Source organism: Alligator sinensis, unplaced genomic scaffold (assembly GCF_000455745.1).
Source record: "Alligator sinensis unplaced genomic scaffold, ASM45574v1 scaffold301_2, whole genome shotgun sequence".
NCBI lineage: Eukaryota > Metazoa > Chordata > Crocodylia > Alligatoridae > Alligator > Alligator sinensis.
Genome location: NW_005841874.1, coordinates 4,478,334 through 4,499,821, shown reverse-complemented (window position 1 = coordinate 4,499,821; position 21,488 = coordinate 4,478,334). Strand labels below are relative to the sequence as shown.

Below are 21,488 nucleotides of genomic sequence, written 5' to 3'. Positions count from 1 at the left end.
TGACCCCAGCTGACTTCCTGCCCTTTCGGCAGGGGGCTGGACTCGATGATCTTCCGAGGTCCCTTCCAGCCCTAATGTCTATGAAATCTATGAAAGGTGCCTGGGATGCCAGCAGACTATGACCTAAATTGAGTTGGGAGGGGATATGGTATTGAAGGTCAATAAGCAGGCCTAACCTAAACTGATTAAGTCTACATCCTTCCAGGTCTATCTTAGACTGAGTTCCATCCATACGCAAAGGAAGAAATAATTTTTTTTGGCGGGGGAGGCGGGGGGGCGCTGAGCACATGTGCGGATGCGCGCACATGCACCCAGCCCCACCCCCAGCAGGTAAGTCTGTCATTGTAAAGGGGTGTGGGGAAGGGTGCAGATTGATACCTCCATGGTGAGGGAGGGAGTGGGGTGAATGAGGCCCTGGGCCAGGTCATGTGATGCTCAGAGCCTGGGCAAATTGTCCAGGCACAACGGTGGTGGGGGGGCCTCCCACATCTGTGCGCACCCCGGTGGAGGCCTCCAGATCTGTGCACGGGGCGGAGGAAGGTTGCTGTTGCGCACTGGGCTCTGTACCCCGCCTTTGCCCGCAGAGCTGCACAATGCCATGTGCCTGCTACTGCCAGACAGGCAGGGGACACACCGCTCCTGGGGTGGCAGCAGCAGTGGGGTGCAGAGCCCAGCACACAGCAGAAGCCCACCTCCACCCTGTGCACAGCCCCCAAGGCCTCTCTGGGGTGTGCACAGTAACAGGAGCCCCCTCCCCACCTCATGCCCCTGGACAAACTGCCCAGGCTCCAACCATCCCATAACCCGGCCTCGGGCCCCATTCACCCCAGCCCCGGCCCCTGTCCCTGCCTCTGCCCCACTCCCTCCCACACCGTGGGGGCATTGATCTGCCCCTGCCCAGTCCTTTTCCCTTCACAGAGTAGACTGAAACTTGCCTGGCTGCCATGGTGGGCAGTACCCCCGGCCCCCCGCTGCAGCAGCCTGGAGCCCATGGCTGGGCAGCCCTGTGGCCCTGTTTGCTACCGTGCATTTAGGGGGGCTAAGCCCCATTACCCCCAGCTTCCGCCACCTATGGTTCTGCCATTTTTAAACCAATCTATATGCACTGAACTTCTATTCTGTTCCATGTTTAGTTTGGTTTTAGATTGGTTTCCGACCACTTATACCAGTAATGTGTAATGTCTATACATAGCCTAGGTGTCTCCCTGGGCCGACATGTCTTAGTTCGTATGCAGTCACAGAAGGCTGCCCATCTGCACCCGCAGCAGCACCAAACAACACAGCGCAGAGAAAGCAGGAAAGAGAAAAGATAATTATCTTTCCTCCAGCTCTCCCTCCCCCACTCTCTGGCTGTGGTGTGCTGAGCGGGGTTCTACATCCATCTGGGAGTCTGGTCAGACCTAGATTATCCCAAATGTGCTTCTCCAACAACCTCAGTTATCCAAAATGAGGTTGTGTCCCTAGTGTGTATTAATTGCATTGGAAATTAGCTCGATTATCTGAGGTTGTGTCCCTAGTGTGTATTAATTGCATTGGAAATTGGCTCGATTATATGAACTCCCGTTCATCAGAATCAATTCCATGTCCCTTGTGCTACTCAGTAAATCAAGGTTTGAGTGCATGTAGTGCCTGTTGGAGGGGTTGACAATTGTCTATGCTTCTGGATTGCAATACCTCACCTCTCTGAAGCCACAGGTTTGATTCCTGGCAAGCCCTTCTCAGGATGTTTATATGGTCCTGGTTATCCTGCCTGGATGTTAAAAGTTTCATGGTCTGCGTTTCATAAGCACAGAATTTTCCCTATCTCCCTCCCCAAATACCCATTCTCTGTACTATGCAGCATGCTGTCCTTCCTACCTGTTTGTTGGACTCCACCCCAGAACTGGTGGGCTAACCGACTCCTGTTTGTAAAGCAACTTGGCTTCTCTTAGCTTAAAAGTCAGTATATGAGTTGCTCCTACTATTTGTTTTATGTATTTGTAGGACCCTGGACACAGTGCAGAAAATGAGGTGAGATGTGAGCAGACAGTCCCTCAATTGAACACCTGACTCAGTATTTTAAGCTTCCTTTGATTGCTTATTTGTCAGAAGGCCCGTGAAGTTTGCTATGGGGCTTTCTTATGTGAGAGCGATGCTCTTATGTGATACTTTTCTGCTTCTTATTAGCAAAAAGTAGAGTGGAAACAGCTTGCACTTGCATGTGCTTAAAGTTAGCAGCCTCCTCCTTCCAACCCCAACCCCAAGTAGGGTGCTAAGCCTTTTGTAACTGGGAAGACCCTGTAGATGTCCCATGTCAGATGAAGTAGGTACCAGAAGGCCCTTGCCACTATGCATAAGGCATGATTTTGCCACCAAAATCCTCCGTAACCCTGGGCAAAATTCTTCAGCCACATTTTTCAAAGTTGCTGAAAACACAGTTCTGTATTTGTAGTGCATCATAGATTTAGGTGCTTAATTTTAGGTGCCCGAATCTGCAAATATTGACTTCAGCCTATGACTCAGTGTTCCCACCTGTAGGATGTTTACCTGCCTTATCTCAATGGCTCTAAAGCACTTTGAGATCCTCAGACGGAAGCTGCTAGAGAACTGCAAGCTGTGCTGTTGCCACCCAACGTTTTTCCTGCTTGGTTGGTGGGGGGGAGATGTGTGCATGCTGACTGGTTTTGATTAAATCCTTAACTACAAACACACCATTATCATCCACTTCAAAAACAAAGCATTCTTAACCTCACCTTGAACTAACTTTCTCCTCTGACACTAGCTCTCAAAGAAAAATAGTCTTCAAAGGGCAGCATCCTTTCAACTTGAGCAACCTGAAAGAAATAATGATGGCTTATTATGCAGCAAAGAGAGGTCAGTCCACGCTCTAATTACTGAAGCAAGGGTTACTCAGTAGCCACCAATAACCTGGCTATTATTCCAGCTGTAAACTGCTTTGTTTCTGAATCTTTCTAATTGGTAATCAGTCTCATGCAAAACTGAAAACCTGGCTCACTAAAGCATAAACTGCTGAGCCTCTCATTAAACAGTAGTAGCAAAAACATCCCCCCTCCCCTGAGATTATTTACATTGCAAATACAGTGACCGACATTGTGATGCGAACAAGGAATACTAGCAAAGAGGCAATAGTTTGTCTAGATATTTTGCCCTCTTGCAAATACCAAGTCGTTGTTTCCCTGGGTACATATGTGTTTGTCCCCATACATATGTCCCTAGGAAATACACAATATAGCACTATAAACATGATACATGTGTCTGTGTTCAGCCCATATACAGTATACTTCCTCATTCTCCTTTCACTGTATTTTATCTTTAAATTGAGAGAGCTTTTTTATAACACGAATCATCAGAGAGGAACAGCTAGTTACCAAGGAGACTCCCTGATGAATCAGAGAGACTGACTGGTATAAGATCTGGACATACTGTATCTTCTTAATTCATGAGATCTTACATTTTAAACAGGGGAAAAAAGATCCTATCGCAACCAACTGTGGACCATGCATTTCTCCTGCCAGCAAGAACAGCTTTTATTTTTGCCATAGAAGCAAATTAGCAAGAGCATCTTGTGTGGAATCAGTTAGCAGATTTAGACGAATGGGGGAATTTCTCTGGAGCACTCTGGATTCAGAAAAACAAATACCAGCCAAGGACAAAGTGGTCCAGATGGAGGTGACTGAAGAAAAGACTGAAAAGCTCTTGTTTCCACACAGGAACGAACAAGAAGATGCAGTGTCAAGTGAGCTTTGGAGAAGCATCTGCATATCTGCTTTGCTCCAGCCGTGGCATTTCTCAAAGTAAAGGCTGTGTCACAAGGAAAGGTGTTTTCCTCCTGTTTGTTGCTGCGTGGCTGACACAGGACTGAACGGATCGGGTTTCTGACGTCCGTCAAACCAGTTCCAAACTGGCTGGTTGCAAAAACTAGACTGTATTCAGCACGGAGAGCTTTCGTCATTCATCCTAAAGCTTTGCTATGGCTCTTCGAAAGAATGGCAATAAGCCTGGTTACGTCTGATTTCTGCACAGTTTTCTTCCCGAGTACCAGGCAAAAGTGAGGAATTTTGCAAAGTGACAGCAAAGGCACTTTTTTTCCGGCACAAATCTGAAGTGTCCTGCCGCTAATGGGAATTATGATAATGTCCATGAAACATGTGAACAGTTTAGCCAGCCGAAGGTGGGTAAACACAGCAGATGGGAAGAGGAGTTTTAAAAAACGTGGAGAGAACAAGGAGCTTTGTCAAATAAAGTTGACATGTGGGAAGCCCTGCTTTTGTCAACTGATTTTATTCAACAGAGGGTCTCCTCACCCAGTGGCTTCTGACTGCTCATTTCAGGAAAATTACTGAACACTCGGGTATTTTTCCTCTCCGTTAAACCATAAGAATAATAGTTAAAACACCCTTAAAACTGCAAGAAAAGTGAAAAAAATAGACAAGAGAAACATCGAGGGACAGGATTGATGGAAACCTCCCACTTGCAAATAGGCTTTTTTTTCTTCTCCCAAAGGTGAAAACTACAGAAGTATGTAGATTAAAGGAAAAATCTTTCTGTCACATCCAATTGAAATCTCCATATTGGGAACAGCTGGTCCACCGTTGCTAAGGTAACCGGATCAATTAAAGGTTGGGCAATAATGCAGGACATATTGAAATGTATGAAATAAGGAGAGAGTTAGACGGGCTGGGATGAAGTGCGTGAATGAAGATTAAAGTGTGGCAGAAGAAATGTAGGCTTTACTGTGAAGTGTGTTTGGGAAGAGGAATTCCTAGAGCGTTACCATTTGACAAGAAACTAATGCTAACCAGGTTGTTAGTCGAGGATTCAAATGAAGGGCATTTTACAGGCAAATCATTTCAACCACTGTTTTCTGCTATGAATTGCGTTCTCTCTCATCTCAAGGATGAAATTAGCTGTTAGTAGCATTTATGGGCTGAAGCTAAAGGTTTAAGGGAATAATATTTTAGTGATGCATATTGTAAGGTTTATCACCACTCCAAAAAAAAAAAAAAAAAAGTCATATTACTGGAATCCTCTGTAGGCCTCCCATTTGGAAAGCCAAATAATCCAAAATGTTTAGATTGGCGGGGACTGGAAATAGCACATGGAATAATAAAGTGGTATAAGAAACGCTCGCAGACAAAAAGCTTGATACCAAGAGACGAAAGCAAGGAATTCCAAGCTGTGACTCAACATCCATCATTAATTTATTGTCACTCTGTTCTTAACTTGATATATTGTGTCTAGGGATACTGAAAGGCTTTCAGATCAGTGCGGGGATTATATACCCTTATTTGCTGCACTTCTCAGGTATATCAAGGCTAGTTAAGAGGCACAGCAGCAGGCAGCTAAGACAGGTTTTCAGCATTTCATTTTCAGGGATTTTCCTGGAGATTGGGTCATATATATCTCAGGGTTTTTTTATGTCCATGATCATTTTTAATGGGTGGAGGCTGCTGTGAATCTTGGCACTTGTGAAAAATTGTGAGGGGAGGGCTGAGACGGCAGGAGCTCTACCGACTTTTTCTGAACGGAGTACAAACGTCCCTTTACACATCTGCAAATAAACCTCCGTCCTATCTAGCAATAGCTTTGCTCTTCCAGATGTTGCTCTGTCATGGAGACTGGTTATTCTAGCAAAGGGGTTCAGTTCTCGTTTCGGTGTGGATAATCATGTCTTAGAGGCATCAGTAATACAATGGACATATGCAGTGTTTTTTTTATCTGAAAGTGCTAATGCATATTAGGTGGGTTATGTCGAATTTGCATCTGGAGGATCTGAGGCATAGAGAGGTTAAGTGTCATGTCTAAGGACACATCACTGGTCCCAGGCAGGGTCAGGACTAGAATTCAGGTCTCTTGAATTCCAGTGTCAGGCTTTAAATACTCCCCCAGACAGCCTGGCAAACTCCCTGGCTCTTGGGACCTTTACTAGGTTTCAAGGGCTGAAAGACCGGTGGTTAATACCGCTGTGCTTTGCGTTCTGTGTGCTTTACCGTTATCCGGACACCGACTTTGATTGAGATTTGTGGATGCTGAATGGAGTTGAGGGGAGTGGTCATCAGTGGTCTAATGTTGTTTCTAATATTAATGAAAGTCAATGGTGCTAAAGTCTAGTTTTATTACCTAGGATTGTGTTCATGAAAATGGTGGTTTTGTTTTTCTTTTCTTTTTTTTAAGAATTCGCTGTCAATCAAAGGAAGAAGCTGCTTCCGAGCCATAATGGCCTGTCGCCGAAATGTGTGTTGTTAGAAAGCATGCTGATGTTGGAATGGGGGATTATGATAGTTTTCGAGTGATAGGATGTTACCGCACTACAAATGATCTCTATTAGAGCATGTTCTGTACACCCAAATGTATCTCATGTTTGAAAAATGAAATGAATGAGAAGCGTGGCTTTTCCGTGCACCTGTGGCTGCTGTTGCTCTGCAGAGTCCAACTGCTGGAGAAACTTATGAAACAGGCATAGAAACGAGCGCTCTCAGTCATGTGCAGGCAGTTCAGCATCACACATCAAAATCCCCCATCCTGCCCAAAACCCACAGGAACTCTGCTATTCAGTGGCAGTCAGCTGACAGGGCTTGTGGCCTTGCTAGGACTGGGAAGATCAGCTTCAGTGTCTTCAGCTGTCAGGACATTTTTCCTGTCCTGAAGTGTTTAAATTTACCTTACTAGTTATTTACTCTGTGCTTATCACTATGGTACCCGAACACCTTACACATCCCTCCGGCTTCACCAGACTCAGGAACAGATCAGTCACCTGGCACATTTTGGTCTGTGTTAAAGTTAACCCAGATCAGCTAACCCAGATCAAAAAACCACCTTAGCCTGGCCAAGTGACAGAGGCACCCCCATTAGTTCGGGGGCTGTGGCACGTTGAATAACTGAGCTGGGGATCAGACATCTGGGTCTCATTTCCCCCGGAAGAATAAAACATTCAGAGCCTGGCATAGTTAGGAGGAGCAAGTCCATTCCCATGCAAGCTTGCCCGGCTGACCCAGGATGTGCGTCACTGGGCTTAGGAGGGAGCCCACAGCCAGTGCTCTTCAGATGGAGGCATGGGTAGTTGCAACATGGGGCTCACAAGAAAAAGGGCACAAGGAAATGGGAAGGACGGCGAGCAGGCCCCAATGCCTTTGCCATCCAGAACCTGGTAACTCTTTTCTTTTATAGCTTTTCTTATCTGGACAGAGATTAATTGTTCCCTCTCTGCATGACTTTGAATGCCAAGGCTCAGGACAATGGAGAGAATCTGGGAGCTCAGTACTAAACTTTGCCTGGCAGGCTTATACGTAGAAGCCCCAATACACCTTACTTGGCCAAAATGCTGCGCACTGCTGGGATATCCCATGCAAAAATACTCAGTGGATGTTGTCTAGCTAGTGTAATTATCCCTCAGTTTTTTTTACCAAATAGCTGACAGACAGACATGCTAAAAGCCAGATTTCACTGGGCTCCATCAAAGAGATGCCGGCAAGGAGGTTGAGGAAGGGAGCAGAAAGGAGCCGTCTCTGCCCTGCACTCCAGCCCAGAGACCAGGCACAAATGAATGCAAGGACTGCATGGTTGTTATGCAGGCTTGATCGCTAGCCTCCCCGGGAGAGATGGGGAGGGGCGGGATAGAGGTGGGACACACCAAACAGCTAAGAGGGCAGCGTGATGAACTAACTCCCTGAAGGACTGCGCGGTGCAGAGCTCCAGGAGTAGCCGTCCTGACACGCAGCTTCTCCCAGCACTCCCAGTGGAACTGCGTGTCACCTCCCCGAGACATGCCTGTCTGGTTGAATTGTGCTCTTTGGCTTGTAAATCTTTTTTAAATGCATCTAGCATTCTCCACGGTGCAGGTGCAAACACTGAAAGCTATTAATCAACAGAGATGAGCCACTTTCAGCAACCTCACCTCACACTTTACCGTCAGAACCAGAAAACTCAAAGTACGTTGTTGCTGCTACACAGTGGACCATTAATTTACTGCCTGCTAAGTAGATTGGCCTTTACTATGCATTAAATTCAGGTTCAACAGCAGAGATACTATTACAGTGATTGTAATGGTAGAAATGCATTTTTACAGGAATATCTTTAGTTTCACATAGGAAGCTTGAATATCCTGGCTCCATTTCAGTCAGCTGCACAGCTCTTATTTGCCTCCGGTGACCAGAGTTTCACCTGCAAGTGTCCGTTTATGTCCAAGTGCTTCAGTATTTGCTGTGTTTAGTATTAGGTGGATTAAGAGGTTGTTTCAGCTACCATAGGTAGAAGTAGGCTTTAGTACGTGACTGTAAACAAGACACTAACCTAGGAAACAGTTAAGGTGGTACACTGTAAATGTGTATTTGTGGAGCTAGGCAGATAGCGTCTGTTCATTTGCACTGAATAATTCCTCCACTTCAGTGAAATGCAGAAGTCTGAAAACCTGCAAGGCTCCAATCCAGCAAAACACTTTAGTGTATGCTTAACTTAAAGCACAAGTGTTATGTCATTGACTTTAGCAGGACTGATTACAAGCTTTAAGTTAAACAACTGTTTAAGTGCTTTGCTGGCTCAGAATTGAAATGAACACCAAAAGGATGTGGCCATTTCACTTGGTCCTTGGCCTCACCGTCATCCCATATGGATCAGTCCCTCCCCACCAGGCCTTAATGTGCCATCGTCGTCCCCCACGCCTTACCCCACTCGTGCTCTAAAATAAGACCGCATTATTGATGGATCCACACAGAATAAAATAACAAGTAGAGCATTCATCTGAAGTGGACTGATATAGATATCTCTGTTGACTTCATTGGAGTGTCTGTGCCAGCTTACATCAACTGAGGATCAGGCCCAAGGCATGTCACCAGGCCTGATCTAATCATGGATTCTCCTTAATTGCCAGTCTTGGTCATGCTCTGAGTGGGATTAAATGGGTAGGGGTTATTTCCTCTATGATAGTCCCAGACTTGTCAGAGACACAGTAGAGACGTATCTTTTCTAGCCGTTGGGTGGTCTCCAGTGGCCCACAAACTGGACACCGTGGTCTGGAAAATGCCCGTGCAATTTCGTAAGTCTCTTTACCCCTTGCTGCATCGAGATCTGCCTTCTGCTGCTCGTACCAGGCCTATTGTTATCAGGCATTGTTATCAGGCCTTTAGGAGAAGGTAGAGGTTATATCTGCATGGAATAGAGATGAAAAGATCCACGTGAGACACTAGAAAAGCACTCTAGCCCCTTCTGTGTCTCACCAGGACCCTAAACCTAACTCCATGCCCTCTTTCCCCTGCCTCCATTACATGCTTCATCCTTCCTCCACCCCTCTGTGCTCCTGCAATCCCACATCTCACCTCCCCGTTCTCTCTTGCCTCCCCAAAACTTCTCCATTCTGAAACCAGCTGCCCAGGTTTCATGATCATCATGATTAATCAACAGCGCTTAGACCATGGAGTAACGATCACCATCCCCTAATCCAATCCGAATTACTATTAAAGGTAAAAGTCTTACAAAATGATTAAATTCTCCATTAGCTGCAGATGAAACAGACCTCCTTTAAATCACGAAGACATGGCCTCATGTGTATTATAGGACATTAATACCCCTTTAGGTGTAATAATAGACACAAGGCCAAGGGCTAAATTATAAAAGTTCTCACGGGCCCATAAATTAATAATTTTGTACTTCTAGGGTAGCTCTTGCTGCTGCGCAAGCTTAACATCACAGAACGGTGCTGTTATCAGTTATTCCTACTGCGGGGGAGAGGAGAATGAGGATGAGAGTGTGTGATTTGTCCCCAGTCATACAGTAAGCTCATAGAAGATCTGCGACAACAGCTCAGAAATCCCAGTTTGTCATCCTCTACTGCAGAGGTAGGCAACCTTTTCTGGCTGCAGGCCCAAGCAACCCAACTACCATCCCCACTTGTCTCTATGACAGCCCAGGGAGAGTGCTGAAGCTCAGCCAAAGCCCCTCACTGTCAAATACTGCCAAAGCCCCACATTCATGGGCTAGATTAATGGTTCCCTGGCCCGGATCAGGCCTGAGGACTGTAGGTTGTCAACCCCTGCTCTACTACAACCTGTAGCAAATAGTTCCTCTTCCTTGCATGCATTGTGTTGTACAAAAGACAGGGCAAGGTGGCACCTTAGACTGCATCCACACGAGCGTGCACGTGCATTTTGTGGCACCTCAAAGTCTTTGGAGGCACTGTAAAGCTCACCCTACGCATGTGATTTGGTTCTCCGTGCTGCATATTTCCAAAGCAAAGTCAAATTTAGATACTGGGAAATCCCAGTATCAAAAAAAGCATGAAAAAAAGCAGGGTGGCACACGTGGCAGCAGCATGCGCCACCCGAAATTGGAGCCACACTCTGGCTGCAGGCCAGGCTCTGTGCCCCTGGATCATGGCCACTGGAGCCCTGGGAGGCCCCCAAGACCCCAGGTAGGGCTGCTGAGGCCAGCCCACATGCTGGCCCCAGGCTCCCCTACCCGACCCAGAGCATTTTTCCCCACTTTAACTTCACATGCAGAGCGTGTGCCAGGGCAAAAAGCAGCAGCACGAATTTGTGCCACTGTTTTTTTTACACATGGCAACTGCACACCCCTGCTCAGAGGAGCGCAGCCTTAGAGGGAGGGAGGCATGAGCTTTCATATGCAACAACCTACTTCTTCAGATGCTGTGAATGGACCCTGCCCTACTTTCTGCCTGACTTCAGAGCTAACCACCCGTCTACATCATGTTGTAGGAAGGCTGTAACATGGATACTTATTTTTAAAGGCTTTTTTTTTAAAAAAAGGTTCAATTCGAAGTATCCATCCAAGTATCAATTTAACTAAGAGGCTAAAAATAATAGAAGTAAAATCACCTGATCCATAAACACTGCTGTCCACCCCAGCAAAGCAAGAGTTTCAACGCTGTTGAAATGGCAAGTGCTTCTGAAGAGCAGAAGCTGCAGGAACTGACCCAATGTATAGAGTAACTATGGGAGCACACTGATATCATGTTGTGTATGCTTGCACTGTCCCATACTGCGAGACAGAGTGGCTTCCATTCAAGGATTTAAACAGATGGTAATGTAGCTCTTAGAAGTATAGACATGCCTAATTTCATGTGTAATAAGTACTGAGGACTTAGGTTCGTCAGTAAAAATGACGCTGCTTTTGGTAACAGCATAAGCAGACCAAATTTGCTCAGGTTTCTGACACGCGGACTTTGAGGGACATGCTCAGCAGCTTAAAGCAGCATTGTCAGTCCCACAATAGCATTACATCTTCTTATATGAATAGCCAATCCCACACTGGTAACTTGATTTCCGTCTTTATTCCCATAAGAGTTTGGTTTAATTTTGGCCCAGTTGATCTGGAATACCAACATGTAACAGGTGCGGACACGGGGCATTGTATTACAAAGTATCTCTGCAGGCAGGATTGTCCAGAATCCAACGCAAAAATATAAATCAGTTTTTTTCAGATAAGGTTGTCTCCTTCCTATACACAAAAACAGGCCCACAACCTAGCCACAGCAACTTCTACCTAAAATCTCTCTCTGGCTGTCTATGAATAATATTCCTTCGAGAATGGCTGGCCACTAGAAATCTCTCACATATGGAGAAGCTGGCAAATAATCATGCTTTTGCAGTAACCAATTTTGTGGACACTTGGTCAAGGTCCCTTGTCCCAAGTAATGTAAATTGTCTGCAGCTTTTACATATATGCTCATCACATGGGACAAGTATGTATGTTGTTATTATAATCACAGTTTCTGACTAAGTGTGTGAATGCTGAAATTTCAGTTCCCTATATGGATTATGGCAGTCCGCAGCAAATCTGATCTACAACTAACCAGAGAAGTTAGGACCCGTACATTGGGCAAATGATGAAAAGGAGGAAGCCTGTCAATCATTTCAAGCTGGTTTATAATCTCTTTGGAGCTAGCAAAATTGGTTCCCATTGCATGATATTTAATAACCTACTGATATAGTCCAGGCCAGAACTCAGCTAGTGATATTCCATCATATCTTCCATCTAGTCCTGTGAAGACCAGCTCTGTTTCAATCAAACTGATTAGAAAACCAAGTGGAAGAGTTGGAGTAGTAGTTTGAGCATCCCACTGAGAACAACTGAAGTCTTGGGTGTACATCTGGTACACTGGGTCACATCCTGATAGCCTCAGGTTACCTCTTTGGATAAACCCAGAATCAAGTAGTTTGCTCTCAGGAGTTTTTTGCAAAGTCGATGCTTCTCGTGCTAATGTTGCCCAGGAAAAAAATACTGCCCGTCAATGGTGTTAATTTTATGGATTGCAAAACACTTTTGGGAGGCAAGTGTTATGAAAGCATAGAATAGTATTCCTCATTACTGCTGAAAGATTAAAATGTGAGATGTTCTGGTAGGACAAGATTCAGCACCATTTCCAGCCCTGGGAGCCATGCTCCTGAGGCCTGAGGAGCTAGAATTGCTTTACCAGCTCTGTCCTTTCCTCTCCATCCCCACCACTGAGGGACAGGGGTGACTTAGTTATCTCCTGCCCCAGCAGCTGAAATGTCTTTGTTTCTGCCAGTCACGCATTTCACCCATGCACCCACTGCTCCCCTACAGAATGCTGCCCAAAAACCTTTTCCTACCTGCCGCTCTGAACTCACTCTGCCTTTGAACCTCTTCATGCCCGTGCATCCCTTCCCCTGGTGCATCTCTGCCCCCATTCTGTCCCATTCCCTGCCCCCCAAACTTCCCGACTGTCTTCTTGTTTCCAAAACAGGGAGTTTTCTTTCTGGCCTCTCTGCTCCCCGCTGTAGTGGCTCGCCAGGGAGGGCTCTGGCTCTGTCTCACTCTGCTGAAAAGTTCTCCATTTTCCCTCTGCTCAAATAGCGCCTCTTTTTCTAATGTTCCAACTCGTTATAATCAGCCAGGGTCATCCCCCACAGGCAAGGTCTCATCGCTATCTTTGAGATATTCCAAATATTGCCTTATTTTAGCCCAAACATCATCACCTCCTCATAGTGTCATTACTGACTAGGAAAACTGGCTCAGCTTCAGTTACTGATAGTACTTCAGACTTCATTTAGCAGGGTCAGCTGCAGAGATAATATACCTGCCACTGCCAACAGAACTGGGCGGCTTTTAATAAGGCCCAGCAGGTGAACTGAAATATCCAAAGGTCTGGGCCCCCTCAGCTGTTCTCATGAAATGCTGATAGATGTAAATCAGTAGCATCCTGTTTTGCACAATTCTTCCATGGCCTTACGCATCCACAAAAGTGAAAGCATGGACATTCAGCCTAACTGACTTTGCGTTTAGAGTGAAGCAAATAGCAGTAAGGAGCACAGTGCTGTCTTCTTGGAAAGCATGGCATCTGTGACAAAGATGTTTAAAGGTGCAATGTGTAGATAAAAAGAGAATGAGCCTTTCAAGATACAGCACACCAGATCTTACGTGTTCACGTCATGCTTTCCCTGATGCTTAAAAAAGTGTGCCCTTCTTTTCATGTGAAGACCCCCCAGGACTTCTATGTTGAGATGCTTTAGCAATGAACATTGCAAGGCTGCCCCATCATGCCAAGCCTGTGCCACACCAAGCGTGGGCTAGATTCTCATGCAGTCTAGACCAGGGGAGCCCAACCAGTCTAGACCAGGGGTGCCCAACAGGCCAGACATGTGGTGGGGTTCAGTCCACAGGCCACACTCCGCATGGGGTCGGTCCATGGGTGCAATCCAGTGCACCAGATCTGATCCCACATATGGCCTGATGCCATGTGCCACCATGATCTAGGGCACAGGGACACATTATCTGGCCCATGGGTCTGGAAATCTATCAGCAGGGCAGCAGCAATAAACACTACCACCTCTTCCCTACTGCCGAACTTCCAGACCCACGTGGAGCCCTGTGGGCCAGAGGACACAGCTCCATGGGCCAGATCTGGCCTGTGGGCTAGATGTTGAGCATCACTGGTCTGGACTGTAAGTACTTTGAGAGAGACCGTGAGCTGATGCAAGTCACTGCCGCTCTATTGGCAGCTGAAGATCTGTCCTGGTTCTTCATCTAGGAGAGCAGTCAGGGCTCCATTAAAGTGCAGCTCAATGTCTTCATTTCAGCAAATTAGACCAGAGGTGGCAGCAGGTAACTAGTTTGCAAACAAAAGGAGACTTGCACGATTCACTACACCACATTGGGCCTTAAAAATCTAAGCAGGAGGCTTAACAGCTGCTTCGTGTAAGCGGCAACTGCAAGGACAGCAAGCAGGAGGCAGAAGATGTTCTGGATGTTTTCATCTGGTTCCTGTTGCTAGGGAAACTGCCTCCTTGATATCCGTGTGTTCGCCACATCTGGGTCACTTGGGCTTTGGCTCATAGAAAGTAAAGAATAAGTTAAGGTTAGGGAGTAATGGGGAAAAGAGAAATGGCTAAAAACACCAGAATACTCTCTCTCTCTCTCTCTCTCACACGCACACACACACACACACACACACACACACACACACATACACACACACACACACACACAGTAATACGTGTATACAGTTAGTGGTATAGACCATATTATTATTAGCACATATATGTACTGTTATACTTCTATTAAACTGTATAGGACATTCTGATAGATAGATAGATAGATAGATAGATAGATAGATAGAAAACAAATTTAATTTTTATTACAAGGATACGAACTACAGGATCATAGAAGGGACCCCAAGAGATCGTCTAAACCAACCCCCTGCTCAGGGGAGGAATATCCCTGCCTAAACCATTCCCAACGTGTCTGTCTAACCTCCCCTTGAAAACTTCCAGGGCTGGAGAATCCACCATGGGACATGGCCACTTCATGACACAGCATGTCAAAAACACACCAAAGAGAAATGCATAAACCAAGGATTTTATAGCCTTGATCTTATAGCCTTGATCTGACACCTGTTCAGAACCCTATTGAAATCACATGGATCCGCAGAGGCACCAAGGGATCATTGTTGGATTAAGGCACAAATTAAGAAAAGATGCAACCTGTAAATAACAAAAAATGCAATGGAAGGAGGAAGGGGAATAAGAGTGAGTGCAAGGAGATCAACGTGCCCCGGTTAAGTCTGCCATGTTACTACTGGATTTGGGGAGGGATGAGAATGTGGGATATAAAAATATCAAGTCCTAATTCTGCTCCTGCGTGAAATTCAAGTTGACCTTATGACAAGACCACTGGCAACTTAAACCGTTTTTCATTGGAAACTCTGGTGTGTTTCTAAATATGGCCCCTATTTTATTCTCTTGACCTTGCTGCAAATCTGGAGTAAGATTCTTGAAGCTGTCAGAGTTTCTTACTTTCACAATTTATATTATGTAAACTTGGTGTCAGTGAAAGCCGAATTTGGCCCTAGGAGATGGACGTTTAAATGTCTTGCTTCACTCTGCACCTCCTTGGAATGTATTTTCCATGTGAATTTAGGCTTTAAGGTTTCTAAGAAAATCTGGCATAAACAGAAGAAACTTTCTATGTGTTTGGTGTTTTAAGTAGTGGAGTCATTTCTCTTGTCTGCTGCCCTATAACACTGAGCAGGCTGAACATATAGGAAACCTCTTCCTCTCTACCCCAACCACCACCCTTTCTGGGAGCTTATTTATTTGGAGTGTTTTTTGCTGTTGTACCTGGTCTGGTGCATGCCTGCTTCTCTGGTTTGCTGGCAGCAGATTTTGCAGGTGTCAGAAAAAGAGCAAATAAGGTCCGAGGCCACTCCGGGAGCCAGGATGCAGGTAGAAAGAACTGCAAATTGGTAAGCCGGTGCCTGACACAAGCACTCAGCATCGAACTTTGCGTGGGGACCCCCCAAATGCTGTGCAGACCTGGCTCAGAAATGCTGTCCTCCTGCCGTGGCATTGCGAGGACTTTTGTCAGAGACACTGGCTGATTTGTGTGCTGCGAAGATAAATCACAGTGGAGGAATCCGGTGTCCGGACGGCGCTGCCTGACTTCTCTGCTGAGTTCTCGAGCAGTCAGGGTTGATTTTCCCCAGTCCGACTGCTCAATTCCTGCCTTTTTCTTTTGTGGAGCTTTAGTGCTGTGGTAAGCAATACTGACTGATTATTGCATCGTGATTATCGGAAGCAGCTGTCGGTTTCTTTCTATAGCCTTCATTAGAGAGGTCTGAAAGTGCCAAAAGGAAGTTGTTAACCCTTGAGATCTTGCGCACTAGTTGAAAGCACCAGCAGAGCATCTGTGGGGTATGCTGCAGTTGCATAGTAATGCTGTTTATCCTTACAGGTAATGATGATGCCTGAGCCATGGACACAACCTTTTGTGCTGTTTCTGAGTGACTTTAAATGGCAGCTTTGTGTGTTGTTCCTCTGGCCTACAGTTTCTTGGGCATTTTGCTATGTCTGAATGTTTCTTTGAGGCAGCCTGCCTTTCAGCAAGTCTTCAGCATTTATTCCAAAGGGGACATGTCAGGACCTGCATTATCTGCAGGATTTCAGTGTCCTCTGGGCCCTAGTGCTGATCTAGTTTGTTGTATCCCCCCCTGCTCCTGGCTTTGCAGCAGCATCCCGGGCATGGCTGTTATCACAATTGGATATTATTTTAGAATGTGGATGCTGATGGATTATTATTCATGTAGCACCAAAAATGTGCCAGGTTCTTTGAAGGTGCATAAGCAGACCTGGCTTCTGCCCCAAATGAACTGCTAAGGACTCATTTAATTAATAAACCTGCTGTTTTCATATTTGCCACTTCCACAGCCTGCCTTATGATACAGTACTAGACTGAGAGTGAACCAGTTCAACCCAGCTACCATGACCTGCCATGGTTTCTTGGCCCCCAGCTATTTTGTTCCCAGCACAGGTTGCTTGTATAGTATGGTGCAGTGCTTCATACCTCAACATAAGGTGCCGTTTATCCCCATGATTCGCTAGGGTTTCAAAAATATTAATGGATGTCCCTATGAATGTCTCAGTGGCACGGAGGCATGAGATTTAGCATGGTTTCTTCCCTGATCTCATAGGTGGCACATTTGTTTTGCAGCAACATCATCACTGTTGCAGTTTATCAGCCATGTGCATGTAATAGGATTACTATGGCGAGGGTAACAGATCTATTTGCCAGCCTCACTATTAAAGTTTAATAAATATACTGACACCATCTTTGGGAACAGAGGGCTTTTCTTGCACTCATACTTACTTCTCAGCATATTCAGGATGAAGCCTTGTTGTCATTTCTCTATTGAAAGCCATCACCTTCTTGCCTTTAAAATGTCACTGAACTTTTCTCAGCATCTATAAACTCTCAGATGGGCTATGGTTTGCCAATTCAAGAATAGCAGCTCATCAGAACTGGTGATTCCTGTGTCCTCGCCCTACATCTGTTGCTTTGAGATGAGCTTACGCCACTGGATTCAGATCTAGACACAGGATCAAGGATTCCAAGTTTCAGGTTCTGCAATTTGGAATCAAATTCCCAAGTTTCTTGATCTCCCACTAGCCAAAAGTTTGAGAGGTCTCGACTTAATACACCTAGAGCTTGTTTTGGATCATAGCTCTACTATTGATGCTACAGCCGGTCAACTAAGTTCTGTGCATGTTAAGAGATGTCACTCAGTACTATATGAATGGGCACCATGTTTAAGATAAAAGATATTCACATTTAGAAAACACTTGTCCCTTCCAATACAGACTCTCCTAAGTCATTGAAAACCACAGGATTGAGCCAGGGAGGTGGGGTTATGTCTAGATTTGGATACGTTTTAGGCAGCTGTAGGTATGTTTCAAGGGATATCAACCCCATCTGCTACATCTGTTTTAAAATATCATCTCACTATGTGCAGTTTCTCCAGCCGACCAAAGTCAAGAACCAGTGAGGCCAGTTAAGTCTCTGAAATAACTGGCCAGCTGCTTGCCGCCATTCTCTATACCTAGACGCATCTCCTGAAGGAGTCTCATTGAGTCCTACAGCACATCTAGCTTTAAGTTGTGTCATTTTAATGAAGTCTGCCTCCAAACTGTCTAACAAACCCTTAACCTACCTTCCATCTCAAATCTCCATGCCCTAGCCAAGGGCTGCGGAGTGCTGTGTCTTTAGATTTCAACATTACTTCATTCTTTAAAAGAGATTACGTAAATCTCTTAAACAAATTGTAGTCCAGTCGTTCCACATGGAAGCATTCCCACTGAGATGAAGTGGTTGAATAAAGCAGTGGGAGCTAATTTCACAGCAGGGAGTTGTGTTTCTATTCTGAACCCAGTGTACATGACCACAGTAAAGTCACTTAACTGCTCTGTCCCCCAGTGTACCCATCTGTAAATAAGTTTAGCAATATGTAACCACCGATATAAAACTCTGCGAGACCCTTGGATGTTGGCAGTAGCATAACCAAGAGAGGGCGGAGGGGGTGGCGGGGTGAGCAGGGCACAAGCCCCTAAGCACAATGCACAAAACTGCCATTGAAAGTCACTCAAAAGCAGCACAAAAGGTTGTGCCCAAGGCTCAGTCATCACACCTGTCAAGATAAACGGCGATTACTATGCAACTGTGGCATACCCCACAGATGGTCTGATCATGGTGGGTGTAAAAATAGCCACTGCCTCTGGCTCTGCCACTGCCCCATACTCTGCTGCTGCCCAGAGAGCAAAACTGCCTAGCTACAGCTGTGGCTGTAGGATGATATCAGTGCAAAGTCCTGTGCCGGCTGCGTGTGACCTGTTGTTTTCTTTTACTGATGCTTGGTATCCTTATTACTTTCTGTGTTTCCTGTATGTGATCTTTCGGATTCGTTCAATGTCAACAGCAGACTGGTTTTGTGAGCATGCCGAGTCCTACATCATCAAACTGTCATTGTTAAAGATTGGCTTTAGCCTTATGCAGCTTAATGATTTTGGCTCTGGCCCCCTCTGATATTGGGGCTTGTGCATTTTAGTATACTGCCTAGGCTCCATTTTGGGCCATTCTCTTCAACGTACTGCTGTTGGGTGATTGCCCTGTTTTGCAGTTAATATCCAGTTAATATCCAGTTCTTCCTCTCTTTCTCCCTTTCTCTTTTCTCCCTCCCTTTTCCTTTCCTGCTTCCTTTCTCCCCCACCACTGGATGTGGTCATCTTCGCTTGCGAAGGACAAACAGCTATCCAGTTTATGTATGTCTTAAATATGTCAGTAGTGTAAAAGTGATATTATGGCTATGATAGTCTAGAAATTATGCAAGAGGCAGGATTTCTTAGGGTGATATCTTTTATTGGACTGACTGCATAGCATTAGACAAGTTTTTGAATGCAAGAGAGTCTTCAGCAGGTCTGACCAGTAGAAGCCAAGTACAGCATAGTAATAACCAGGTATGGGTCAGGGGAAAGAAATGACCAGAGATAGTAGATGAACAGCAGGAAAAAAAAAGCTGATTTCTGGAAGATCAAGGCCTTTCAAAAGGAAGGAAGGTCATCCTCACCTTTCTTGTGTGGAAAGAATTCAGGAGCCAGGTAGATTATAACCTGTCATAAACCAGTGTTAAATCCTTCATTCGTATTGCCCAGGCAGCTGATGCATTTTTGTTTGCAAGTTCACCTTTTAAAGGTGTTGGGTAGATTTCCATTGAGTGTGTGAATAGTGAGGTCAGACTGGGAATGGTTGGTCTGTGAAAAATGTGCTCCTAATGCAGAGGTGGGCAAAATGCAGCCCGTGGGCCAAATGCAGCCCACCAGGCTATTCTATCTGGCCTGCAGGGCCCCTAAAAATTATAGAAAATGTATATTTATCTGCCCCTGGCTGCCTGTCATGCGGCCCTTAATGGCTTGCCAAAACTCAATAAGTGGCCCTCCACCCAAAATAATTACCCTCCCCGTCCTAATGGTTTACATGGCTGTCTGTAGATGTGCTCATTCATGTTCTCATTAGAACGCCCCAGCATCGCTTCACTGTCACGTGTATTAAGCCCCCCACACATTTCAAAATGGCCACGGGGGTGTTTTAACTAAACCTTATCAAATGAGTTTTAGTTAAAGCACCCCCATGGCCATTTTGAAATGTGGGGGGGAGGGAAGGGGGTTAATACACATGACGGTGAGCCGTTTAAATGTGTGTCTGCCCTTTATATTTTTCCTGTGAGAGTTCATTCTGGTGCATAGCTGCTGTTTAGTTGCCATGATGGCATTTGGTGCTTTGGATCACATTTTGTGAAAGGCATGCATAGGATCCATAGATATATCAATAAGACTTTCTGTGTGGCTCTTTAATGCTTCAGAAATTAACCCTGTTAAGCGGAGGTGATTAGCATTGGTTAAATCGCAGCAGTGTCCTTCAGAGCTGGGAGAGAGCAGCACAAACAATTTTGCAGAGTTTTGTTTATAAGACTTGCCATCATTTTATTATTTTGGACAAACTGTCCATCCAAACGGTGCCAAATTCAGAATCCTCCCCCTTTTTCGACATGATTTCCTTACAAGGTTTCTAGGTTCTCCCAGGAGAACAGAGCCATTTTCCAGTCCAATTTCATGGATGATTTTCAAAAAATGATAACAAGGAAACTGTCTTTTCGCATTCATTTTAGTGCCGCCTGCTTATATTACAGTGGAGATATTTAGTTGGAATATTTTCCACTTGGTACCAACTTTATACCAGTATCAGAAAAGACTTCTGTGATTGCATCTTATGCTTCTCTACCTTTAACCTGCTGGGGTCCTTTTGCCTGCTTGTGCTGTAAACTTTATTACCGTAGGTTTCTTCGTCCTTGTAGTGTATTGTGCTCCGGTTCCCTCTTACTGCTGTTCATTATGGTAAACTTCTACAAAACTTCAAGCACACTTGAATGAAATGGAGGGCCATAGCTTTTGCTTGCTTCAAGTATACTACAGATCTCTTCAAGCTATGTTAGCTTTTGCTATCCTCTTAACAATGTGCTATGTTTAAAGAAGAATTTTAACGCTGCAGCATTTTCCACGTACATTTCCCAAGTCAAAAACTAGTAAGTGTAATGAAGTGGCTAGTAGCTCTGAGTACACTGCTGTCTGTGGGATCCAATCAGAATTGCCCGATTGTGTGCACAACTAACACGCAGGTGAGACTATTTCTAGTTCAAATAGAGGCAGCTGGCCTTTTGGAAGAGGATGCTCTGAAGTGCACCTGCTTAACGTCACTGTAACTTTCCCAATACCGGTGCTGTACAGTAGCAACCCTAAAGGTCTAGCTTTCTTCCCATCTCCCAATATCGGTGTCTTTTCTACCCTTTCTGGCAGCATTTTACAGCCTAAGAGCCCCTTTCCGTCTCAGTTTTGCTAAATTATAAAAGAACAGACCCTGGAGTACTGTGGACTATATATTACAGGCCACAGCTGCATCAGTAAAGGCAATGGGGATTTTTTTATTGGCTTTAATTAGGCAGGACTGGGCCTCATCTCTGCGCACAAAACACCTGTCGACTCACTGGGAGTTCCATGAACGGTGGGACGGCGGTCAGATTGTCTGTGATCCTAAGCTAGAAAGCGAGTTGAAAGTGGCTGCGAGTGCCACAGACTGAGGTTGAAAGGACATCTCTTGATGGAGCAATTTAAATTATCTCTCTCTATTCTATCACT

At 45.3% G+C, this 21,488-nt stretch overlaps 1 protein-coding gene across 13 annotated transcripts in view; it reads left to right on the top strand.

Annotated features, from left to right (window-relative positions):
* The window catches only part of KCNMB2 (potassium calcium-activated channel subfamily M regulatory beta subunit 2), a 244,461-nt gene that overhangs the window by 160,551 nt on the left and 62,422 nt on the right, over positions 1 to 21,488 (top strand). Inside the window, exon 1 of one of the 13 annotated variants that reach the window (XM_025196007.1) lies at positions 3,606 to 4,600. The exons of the other annotated variants lie outside the window; for them this stretch is intronic. The gene's annotated coding sequence lies outside the window, so the exon portion shown is untranslated. Of the gene's footprint in view, positions 1 to 3,605; positions 4,601 to 21,488 lie in introns of those variants that run through there. 13 annotated transcript variants of the gene reach the window in all.